The 11960-nt window shown below is 37.7% G+C and overlaps 1 pseudogene across 1 annotated transcript; it reads right to left on the reverse strand.

The window, feature by feature from the left end:
- Positions 1-5012: 5012 nt before the first annotated feature.
- On the reverse strand, positions 5013-5837 carry LOC307102290 (DNA-directed RNA polymerase II subunit RPB3-like; annotated as a pseudogene). The gene has a single exon. The product of its transcript is annotated as a DNA-directed RNA polymerase II subunit RPB3-like (transcript).
- Between the last annotated feature and the right edge of the window lie 6123 nt (positions 5838-11960).

Here is an 11960-nt window from a genome sequence, read left to right on the forward strand (position 1 = left end):
CTTGGTTGTGTGTACATACCCAGTAGGGAGTGCGCAGGAGGCAGCTGACCGATGTTTCTCTCTCATCAATGTTTCTAACTCTCTATCCCTCTCCCTTCCTCTCTGTAAAAAATCAATAAAATATATTTTTAAAAAAACATCTTTTAAAATATTTTTTAAAAAGGATTTTCATTCAATATGGAAAAATGAGATTTATCTATCATCTATCTGGGACTCTGTAGTATTCTTCATGAGAAACCATTGTTCTTTGGACTTGGATGATGAGATAGTGAAAAATAAAAGTGTATGAATTTGGAAGATATTTAACAGAGACAATCAACAAAAGTTGATGATATTTTGATTACAGGGGTAGAGTGAGAGAAATTTAGTGAACAGTAAGGTTCCTGAAATGACAGCTTTGAACATATGATGATGCCATTCATTGGAAAGGAAGCAGAAGAAAAGGGATAAATTTAAAAGCCTGAATCATGATAAAGAGTTCTCCTTTGGAAATATAAAACTGAAAGTGCTTATGACATTTCCAAAAAAGGAGTAAATAATCAGAGAGTTTGATATAAGATTAGAATCTTAGAGGAATATATTTCCTGAAGATAAAAATGTTGAGTAGATGAAATTCCCAAAGGAGAACACTGAGAAACATTCATGAGGGAGGTCTTCATGAAAGGCCCAGGTGGAGGAAGGTTAGTCTTCAGAGTGTCAGAAGAAGGAGAGCGGAAGATAAAAGAAAAGCCAGGGAATGGTGGCATCATGGAGCCAAGTGAGGAGTGTGTTTCAAAAAGAAAGCAGGTAAACAAGAGTCAAATGCCACTTGGAGGTTCATTAAAATAAAAACTAAAAGGTTTCCATTCAATATACTGATTGCTGACATCATCTGTATATATAAAGCCAAGTGACCGTTACAGCCGGAACCAGTGGAAGGATAGGAACGACCAGTAGCTGTGACTCACACGCACTGCGGCCTGCCAGACTCCACCTGTGCATGAATTTGTGCACCAGGTCTCTAGTGGTAAGATAAAGACATATGTGATTAGGTTTAAGACTGGAATATAGAGTGGTAGGTTTTAGATAAGAAGTATTCTAGCAAGGGTTTCTTTGTTTGCTTTTTCTTTTACATTTTACTTAATTTTACTGAGAAAATCACCAATGCCATCATCATCTTCACCCTCACCCCCCAAAAAGCTAAAACAACCAAATCTGTGGTTATAGGACTGTGTGTCTCATATCCCTAGGTTTTTATCCTTCTTTAGCCTCTAATTCCTTCTAATTTAAAAGTAAATACTCCTCAAACTTTTACTAGTGTTCAAAATAATATGTGCACATAAAGAGTACAGAGTAGTGTTTTAAGAGAATGTGGTACTCCTCTAAAAGCAATTACAACAAATAGTGGCATGCCAACAGGAGCTGTTAAAAGTTATGTTGCTTACCTGTTGTTGGATGGCAGCATATTAGATGTCAGTGATGTGAGTGGCAAAATAATGCTCTAATAAAACACAAAAAGCAGATGCAAAGGCTTAGGCTGAGTGTTATACAGTTAAAATTATATATTTTAGGTTCTGAGTGTATTGAGAGTAGAGAGTGCTACATTTCATTAAGGGATCAACTTTCTGTTTTAAATGTCCGTACTCTACATTATGTTTTGAACAGGCTTCCCCCAAATTAATGTTTGCAGTAACAAATATATTGAAACCCAAATGAATGTGAAATCTTTGGTTTTGACGAGAGAGAAGCTACTCTGATCCATTTAATGCTAATTACATAAGTGCTGACTATGAGCACCAGAAATGTTCAGTCAAGTAATTTTTTGTTTTTGTATGATTTAAATTCACATTGAAACTAAGTGTTAGAACAGGGAAATGTGATACCAGCCTTTCTCCCAGGAGACCATTATCAAAGTCAACACTACTCAGAAAATACTAAGTACACTGGCAAATATGCTGACACACACAGATCTTTACAGTTCAGTTAGAAATGGATATGCTTGAATGGTCCAAAAAAGTCATGTGAAATAACATGGAATAATTCAAAACAATTAGTAAAAATCCCTACAAAGCTGCATTTTTACATCCATGACAATAGCAATGTGTATTATAAAATATAAATTTGATTCTTTAAGATGATATCCAATATATAAAAGAGCTGTGTTTAAGTAATGAAGATACTGTTTTTTTACATTATAGCTACAGCAGTGACTATATAACAGGTAACAAATAAGTGGTTGTTGAATAAATAAATTTCATAAAATTATTTCCTGACACATAGAAAGTAAAACAAGAGACTTCAGGGTTTTGTTCCATATTGATTTTGACCTGCCTGATGGCAGGTAGATAATTCTTTAGTCAGAAACACTGATCAGTAATATGGTTAGGGGCAAAATAACTCATTTTCCACTTAATATTAAAAGGCTGCAGATAATGTTTTCAAATTAATTCTCAATTGTTTACTTTAATTTCTTAAAATATTTCAACTATAAAAAATTGCTTTAGGTGGTACTTAAAGAGTTTGAGCAATTTATTACATGATCTGTTCTGATTTCTTTTTTGTTGTTGTTAGATTTTCACTTGTAGGTAACAGAGCACTTGATTACATAATCCTAATGTAACAGACAGGTACAATTGTTAATTTTATTTATTTATTTTATTAAGGTATTATATTTATACATATCTTACCATTGCACAATTGTTAATTTTAATGTCAAATGCCTTCTTTAAGGTGATCATGGGATTCTCTATTTCTGCAATCAATTCTGAAATCTGAATAAGGTGTATTTATATCATTGTTATATTTATGTCATCTTTGGATGTTTTCCCATTTTTTCAACCTATATGTTTTGCACTTGCATCATAATAGTAAATGATAGCTTCATAGTTTTTATTTTCAAAAAGAGGAAGTGTTAAAAAATCTGTCATGTAAAACACTAATTCTGATTACACTAGGAGCACCTTCAGTTATTGGTTATGTTAATTGAATGTGGTTTGGGGAAAAGTGTCATCTGCCTTACAGCATTCATTTGCATATTAATAACAAAACTTTGTTCAGTAGAAACGTTTTCTGATTAAAGTGCTAATGTAAGAGCTCCCTTAGAGATTATATGATCTCAAATTATGAACTGGAATAGTCATAATTTCTAAAAGAAAAAAGTCTTCTCAGACAAGCTATTTTCATAAAGGAGCAAGGGAACAGATTGAAACTACTGGTACTATGTCTACACACACCAAAGAGTAAAGAAAGCAATGTTCTAAAGCATGTTACTGAAAATTACTGGTTCTTTTGCAAAAAGAAAAATTTCCCCTAATATTTACAGAACTTTATGGTGGCTGGATGAGGTTTCCAGTGTTCTTGCAAGGAGGACTCCTGTGTGAGCTTACCCCTGAGGCTGGCAGGAGGTTGGGAATTCTGGCACACACACCCACTATGGCCAGCAGTGACTGAGACTTTGAAATAGTGATATCAATACTCAGAAATATTTAAGCTGCTTCATCTGTCTGGAAGCCCTCCCATCCCATATGTTTGAAGCCTATGGAAAGACTCTCTTCTAAATTTTATTTCAAAGAGCTAAATTTCTAACTTTCCTGGGTCAACGTTGCTTAATTTAGATTTTTAAATACATATGTAAAATTATGTAGACTATAGTATCTTTTGCGAAAGTTTTAGAAAGCTATGTTTTCTAAAAATAATTCTTTTTTAAAGAACTCCAATTATTTAATCCAGCTGCTTCAGACTCTACTTTGCAATTATGCAGCTCTTTGGTTGAATACACACTCATCTTATCTCATGAAGATCATAATTTTGTATTACTCCATTGTGGTTTTACAATTTGTATTATGTAACATTCTTTAGGACTTGACATCCATTCCCTTTTCATATTCATTATTTCATTTTCCTTTTGGGAAAGAGCATAAAGTTTGAATTCAATTTATAATAGTTTGTAATTATAAATATATGGGCATCAGCATATAGTAAACTCTTACCTTGTAGGTTTTTTATGTATCATTTTATTTGCGACTTAGATTTTTCTTTTCAAATTACTTCCCTTTCCAAACAGGCATAAGATATAAAAAAGGCAAGTTTTTACTTTCTTCAACTTATAAATAGGTACTAAAAAAGAAGATAATACTACTGACCAACAATGACTTATGACAATGTATTTGCATTTAATCTTTTTTTTTTTGTGCTTTTTATTGCCAAAAATAAAAACTCTACTGTTAATAAATATCCCTTCCTTTCTGTACTGTATCTCCGGTTTTCTCCAATGCCTCCCGCCAGACTGCCTAATTAACTGCTTTGGGTCTATTCCTACCAACAGGACTAAGGGGTCAAGGCCAGACCTTCATTAAGGCCCTTGCCCACCCCTTCCTTTCCCCTCCCCTTTCCTCCCCACCCCAAACTAATTAAGCAGCTCAGTGGCAGTGAAGTCGTAACTGATGGGTAGAGAATGAAATACAGGGTTTATTTGGGGGTGGGGTAGGGAGGAGCGGCCAGGGTCTAAAGACACTTGGGAATTTGAGCGAAGCGTAGGCTGACCATGGGCAGGGGCTGGGTTTGGAGGCGGCCTGAGTGAGACTTCTAACACTCAATCCTAACAGCGGAAACCTGAGGAACAACTGTGAAATGCTAACTTTCACACAGAAAGTAAGTCAAGAGCTGAAATGACCAAAAGAGGGGCGTCTAGCTCAGTAGTTTTCAACAGGGAAGCAGTACGACCTCTATAAGCAGACAAGGCGGGAGGGAGGTCTGGGTTCTGGGGAGACTAGCCATCAGCCGGCAGGGCCAGGGATGCTGCATGCTCAGTGAAGGACTGTCCTGCCTCAAATACCAGGGGCACCCCCGCAATCTACCTGGGACCAAGCAAGACTGGGAGGGCACCCTTGCCCTCTGCTACCTCTCCAGTTGGTGCTGATGGCTTGCCAAGAAGTTAAGTACAACTGTCGGGACTTCAGGAGCTAGGAGGGTCTCAGGAGACCTGCACACAGCTGCTGCTCGGATCCTTTTCTGCTAGGTCGGATGAGCTGCGGCTAATTTATGGTGAGGAGGTCACTCTGGATCTCGTGGCTCAACTGGGTCTGTAAATCACTTAGCTTCTTCTTCAACTCAGAGAGGGCTGAGAGGACGATGGTTTCAGGGCGCAGAGAGCCACAGGACTCCACGTTGTAGTCAAACCTCTCCTTTGCCATTGGGGTCATTCGGAGCCTGGGACTCATCTTCACCCAGCTCTGAGTACTCGCTCTTTGGCCACTCCTCTGGCTTGGGGTACACTGTGTGCCTCAGGGCATTGTCGGGATCATATTCAAAAGCCACCCCTGCAGTCGGGTTCCACTTAGCATGTTCCTTGCCAGAAGCCCTTCTCGGCATAGGCACAGAGTCTCAGCTCCTGGCCCTTTCGCAGCCTGACGATGAGGATGTCATCCCGGTCCAGATAGTCATTGGGGTCGTTATCTGGGTTCGGGATGTCACTGGAATGACCCGGGGGCTGTTGGAGATGAGGTCCCGAGATGTGACATGACGAGTCTGGTCTTCGTTGCACCGCACGTGGAGAGTGAGCTCCACCGAGCACTCGGGGCAGAACTCCTGGCACGTGCGGTCCCAGGAGCACTGCAGCCTGTCCACAATGTCATCGCTAGTGAGGGGGTCAATCCAAGCCTCTGAGCCATGAACTCGTCGTGAAGGACTGAGGAATTGGCGTCAATCTGAACCCAGTCAATGGCTACTATGGGCCCCTCGGCGATGAAGACCCTCCGAATAGAATTGGCCACAGCTAGGTCCATATTCTCGATGATGAACTTGACATTCTCATCGGTGAGCTCCGTGATCCGCATGGTGGGTTGGTTGGCACATGGCATCAAGCTCCACCAGCGGCGGGCCGCCGGCATCAACCTGCATTTAATCCTTTGTTCTCTCTTACTAGTCTCACTTGGCATTGGCAGAAGTCTGTCAGTTAAGTCAAGAAGAAGAAATTGAGACCCATAACTTGACCTCATTAAAGCACTGAGCTACAAAGGATAGACATAGATAACACATGAAGTCCTATTACATTATATTACACTTAGAAATTTACATACAACTTCCTGTTGGACATATCTATCAAAATGCTTCAGAGATAATTATATGCATAAGTTTATTTTCTTCCTCCCTTCCTTGACCTGCCTTCCCTGTCTTGTTGAATAGTACCATCAGATACCTACTTACTTATACCTAAGTTAGAAAGTTGAAATTTATCCTGTTTCTTCTTTTTCATTTAGCCTTTAATATCACTGGGGATACAACTATCCATTTTGCCCTAACATTTCTTAAATTCTTCCTTCCTGCCCATCCTCACTATAATTCTTTATTTCATATCTCTATCTCCTCTCTTCTGGGCTCTACTAGAATCCCCATGACGGGTTCCATTTATGATGTATAAATGTGACCATGCCATTTTTCTGCTAAGAATGCTTCAGTGGTTTCTTTAACTTTTAAGGTGAAGTCTTCAAAAGACTTTGGCATGTAAGAATCTTTCATATCCTAACAATTATTACCTACCAAGTTCTATCTCTTGCCATCTCTTTTTCAGCTTCCTTCCTGCTGTCCTTTAATCATGGCACTCTGTGTTTTTTCTGAGTCGATGTACATGTTTTTCCTTCAGCATAAGCATGCCTTTCTTTTTAGCTTAACTAATTCGTATCCCTCCTTCAAACTATTAGAAAGATATTTTTGCTCTCTTTGCTGTTCTTCTGGGTTTTCATGCAGTTTCTATGAATTGCTAGAACATCCCATTTGATATTATTCAGTTCTGATTAGGTTAAATCACGATTGTCTTCCACTCAACCTAAACACCCTGAAACCAGAGATTGTGTCTTTTGTTTCCTCTAATTTCTCACAGTTCACAATTCATATGATTTTGTTGAATGAATAATTGAATGAAATAAGTCAGATTAATTTACCACTTATTTAATTTGTCTTGGTTTTGCTGTTAGGAGGTTTTCATAGCATTGCAAACAAGCAAACCTACATGCAGCACAATCAATATGTCTGCCTAGGTAACAAAGGACTGAAACCATTCTATTCATGTGGAAAAGTCACTGCTACATTATATTCCTTAACTCCATCCGTATAGTGCCCTAAGCCTAAAACCTCAGAAATATCATCGGCCCTTATTCTCTTTAATTGTCCACACCCAGTATTCAGTAACTCCTTTTGATTCTATCCCCTAAATGTCTTTTGGAGCCTTTACCTAGCTCTTCTCTTAATTCCTACAGCCACTGTATTAGCTCCTGCTCCTGCTCCTGTCATTTCTCATGGAAACTTATCTCCTTAAATAGCTTCCCCTTCTCTGCTCTCAACCATGTGTAGACTGAAAAATAGACTCATCTCTGCAATATCACTATGGTCATAATTATAACATAGAAATTAAGGTATGACAGAAAAATCCCATATTTATACCCAAACTACTTTATTTTTCTCTTGGACACACAGCTAGATTTGATGTTTCAGATTCCATTAGTGACAGACAACATTTCAACTGTAATTCATGTTGGACCGTAACCTGAGTAAACAATGTAACTTTTATTTTGTTAATGTGATAAGATTCTGGAGCTTGTGTGTTAAATGATCTAGATTTACTATTTAATGAGATTAATCCATTTGATAACCATGACATTGTGGTTAAGAACATGAGTTCTTAAATTGCAAATGAGTCCTGGCTCCAACTTTACCACATATGGGTATTTAGGAAAATCATTTTCTCACACTACATCTGTGTTGTCTGTTCTAGAAAATGGTAACAGTCTCATTGGGATTTGAATTTAGTAAGTACTGGCTATTACTATCTGTAAAGCAAAACATGATAGTTCTTACCATTGTAGGTGTTTTTTTTTTGAGGATTAAATGAGATATGAAAAATTATTTAATACAGTACTTGAAACATTTATGTGCTTAAGTAAATTAATAGATGTGGCTATTATAATTATTACTAGAGGCCCGTTGCATGAAGATTTGTGCAATAGGCCTTCCTTCCCCTGGCTGCCAGCACCTGTTTTCCTCCAGCACCCAGGACCCAGGCCTTCGTTCCAGCCGCAGCAGAGAAGCCAAGCCTCTTCAGTCTTCAGTCTTCAGTCCTCTTCAGTCTTCAGTCTTCAGTCTTCGCTCCTGTGCTTGCGTATGCAAATTAACCCTCCATCTTTGTTGGGTTAATTTGCATACTCACTCCTGATTGGCTGGCAGGCATCACGAAGGTACAGTCAATTCACATATTTCTTTTATTAGTGTAGATTATCACAAATGTGAATTGTACCATTCAAAGTCCTGACAAGGTATTGAATGATATTGACCCCAATCTTATTACAACTTTAAGCAATTCTAAAACTTAAAACATAATAATCTCTCAGCTATCCAACAAGATGCTGCTTATACAAATGTTATCTACTTTTAGTTTGGAACAAGAAGGAATGCAAAGACAGCATCGACCATTTGAAACTTCAAAGATCACTCCCTTCCACCCCAACAAGTGGTGAGTAAATAATAAAATGCAAATTGCTTTTTGGCTATGGGCCCAGAGGTAGGAGGGGAAGTTAGTCCAAATAATGAACAAATTGACAGTTGTTACTTCAATGAGTGAAGTTTGCTCTGCATGCTGTATCCCTTCATTATAGTTGACAGTGGCTTTAAAATCCCAGTCATGTTTTTTTTGTAACAGGTACTAGGTCTTATCTCAAAAAGCTAAGATTTAAGATATCACTAATATGGAGAAAATGGGAAAAATGACATTACACGATTTAAGTATATATAAGAAGATATTTAAACCTACTTCAGACTCTGATGTTTCTAATTTTATGAGTCAAGAAACTTAAACAATGTCACAAACACATGATTTTCACTTATAGGTACAATTGAATTATGAATAACAGCTGTGGTTTTAGATGCTGAGAATGAAAATGAAATAGTATAATATTAAACTCTTCTTAGAGTATATTTAGTCTAATTAAAATGTGCTGATATAGACTTAAGCAAGTAATAATTGCCTGGATTTTAAGACTGGAGGCAAAGCTCAGTTGTTAACTCAAGCAGGTCACTAACACACTGGTAAAATGCTCACAGGATATATCATGTGTGTCTTTCTATTTGTGCATGTTATATATTGTATTTAATATTGAAGATGCTAAAACTATTTGGGTTAAATAATACATTTTGGTATAACTTGATAATTTATTATTATTACCTTGTAAATTGACCATTTTCAATGTGTTATTTTATCATATTTTATTTTCTTCTTTCCTACCCACCTTATTTCTTTTGATAGTAATAGATAAATACAGAGTGGTCTCTACTGCTTGGTAGTTAGAAGCTATAAAATCTACTAGGCAAAAAAGTAATATTAGGTCTCCCAAAAGCTTAGGAATTTATGTCTGCACTTGGTAAATACCAGTGAGTTACTAATCAAGTATTTAGCATTTTGACCAGCAGATCAATACATTAAATATTTTAAAAAATTAGAGAGCTGAGCCTTTGGCAGGGTAGCTCAGTTGATTGGAGCATCCTCCCAATACACCAAGGTTGCTGGTTTGATCTTCGTTCAGGGCACATACAAGAAGCAACCAATGAATGCATACATAAGTGGAACAATATCTTTGACTTCTCTCATTTCCTTCTCCTGGCACTTATGATTATTTTTCTGTGTCTATCAAATAAAGCCTTTTCTCATTAGAGGTATATGATTTCCACTTAACCCTGCACACCTCAAAACAATCTGCTCAATCACATTCAAGATTTCCCATCTTCCTCAGGGATTTTTTTCTCTAGAGGTCACAAACTTAAGTCTTTTCAGGAACCAGTTTTCTAATGTGAATATGTGGTGACATTAAAAGGAAGTGGTGGGGCCTGTGGCAAGGGTATAGAGCATACCCTACCTAAATACATTCAAATGTAAAATGTATAAAACCTTGTATTTGCCAAACGAAACAGAGATTCTACTGCTAGCTGCCAGTTTGCTAATCTTGGCCATGGGATAGAGTCCCAAATCCTTGCCATGCCCTATGCATCTGGTTCTTGCCTCTGACTCAGACCATATTCCCATCATTTTGTGATATGCACCCAGGACTCCAGTTGTTTGCACCTCTCTCTATCCTTTCTATCAGACCTTGTGCCTTTTCACAGACTTATGTCTCTGTCTGCTTTCCCTTCCCAGGGATCCCTTTCATGCCTCTCTAGGACTGCTTGGAAAACCATTTCTTAATCTTCAAGTCATATCTCCTTTGAGAAATATTCACTCGAGTCAAATAAGTGGCCTGTAACATAATGGCTGCATAACTATTACAGAATCAATCTCGTTTATAAAACTGTAATTATTTATGTACCTTTTGACATCCCCAATACATCTGGCTGATTTTAAGGATGTCTTACTATAACCATATATTATTTTATTCTTATTATTTCTTATATAGACACAGACGCCGGTCTCCTGTATCAATTAACAATTGATTTCTGCTATGAGGTTTTGTTCCCCTCACATAATGAAATTAGAAATGTGAACCACAATGCTATCCAATACCTACCTTTTCAATTAGCCTTTGTTAGCTTATAGAGATTACATCAAGGTTATAAGAGAGCTGCTTCAGTTCCAGCATCACAACCATAATTGGGGCAAATGGAACCAGAACGGCCAAAGGTAGAAGGTATGTGCTGCCTACGGTACTTCTCTTTAGAGTTGTTTCTCATAAATAATCAAATAGTTACTCCCGATTATATTATGTTATGTAAGCACTTTTAGCTACTAGGATAAAGCTAGGAAATAATAGATTTTTAGTTGGATCTATCTTTACCCTGAATAAAATTGGGCTTTGCTAGTGAGGAAGAAAAGAATGACTTGTGGCTTCCTTATATGTCTCCTGGTCATCATTATTTAACACTTCTTTGTGGACTTCACAGCGTTTTTTGAACAAATATATTTTAATAACTGTCTGCCAATCGATGGGTTGATATGAAGAGGAAAATAATGGAAGCACTACAAGACATCACCAGGACAAATTTAAAAAACGCAGAAGGACAGTCTCACTGTTAGAGTTCATTTAGTGTATATGGAAGCTTATCTATAAGGAAATGAGTAAGTCTGAATTCCTGGACTGGAATGTGGTAGAAATAGTTGTGGATGAGCATGATTTCTAGTAACTGCCTCTGCTGAGAAAAAGTAATATTTATGCGGGATCAACTTGGTTTGGACTTTCCCTGGACTCTCCCCTCCCCCAGAGAGCTCCACATTCAGTTGCACTTTCAGCAGTGCTACACTTTCAACCTCTGTGTGTAATCATTTGTAAATCACACATGAACACGGCTCATTTACTTTATTCTCTGATGCTCTTAGGGATAGACTTCCTAGAAAACATACAACTACAAAATCTCTCTTTTTTTCTTCACCTACTATTGATTTCACAGACCACTCACCTTCTCTGGGAAACCTTCTCCTTGCTCAGAATGTTCCAGAGAAAGCTGCCTACTCTGAGTATACACGGTCCGAGCCTGGTCAGGCCCTGACCACAGGTTCTCTGCCTCGTCTTTGGGAGCTGGATTTTCCCAACACTCTGGTAATCAGTCTCCTGATGTCCAGGCTCTCCTCTTTAATCTCTCATCCCCAGGCTGTCAGAGGACTTTCTGAACAAGAGTCTGAAACATGCTATTCTCCTGCTTTCCCTTCTTTAACAATCTCCATTGGTCAAAATATTTAAGCATGGTATCAAAGGCTGTTCAAACCTAGACTTTAAAATCTACAGAGAGAGTAAATAGATTAATGGATGCCCGGGGAGGGAGGAGGGACAGGGATTAACAGTAAATGTACATGAAGGGTTTTATCAGTGATAAAAGTGTTCTAGAACTGATTTATGGTGATGCACAACTTGGAAACTTACTAAAAATATCATCAAATTGTTCACCTGTAATGGGTGAGTTTTATGATATGTAAAATATGCCTCAATCAAAATGTTTCTTTTCACGAGTGC

The sequence above is a fragment of the Cnephaeus nilssonii genome (assembly GCF_951640355.1).
Source record: "Cnephaeus nilssonii genome assembly, chromosome: 6".
Lineage (NCBI taxonomy): Eukaryota > Metazoa > Chordata > Mammalia > Chiroptera > Vespertilionidae > Cnephaeus > Cnephaeus nilssonii.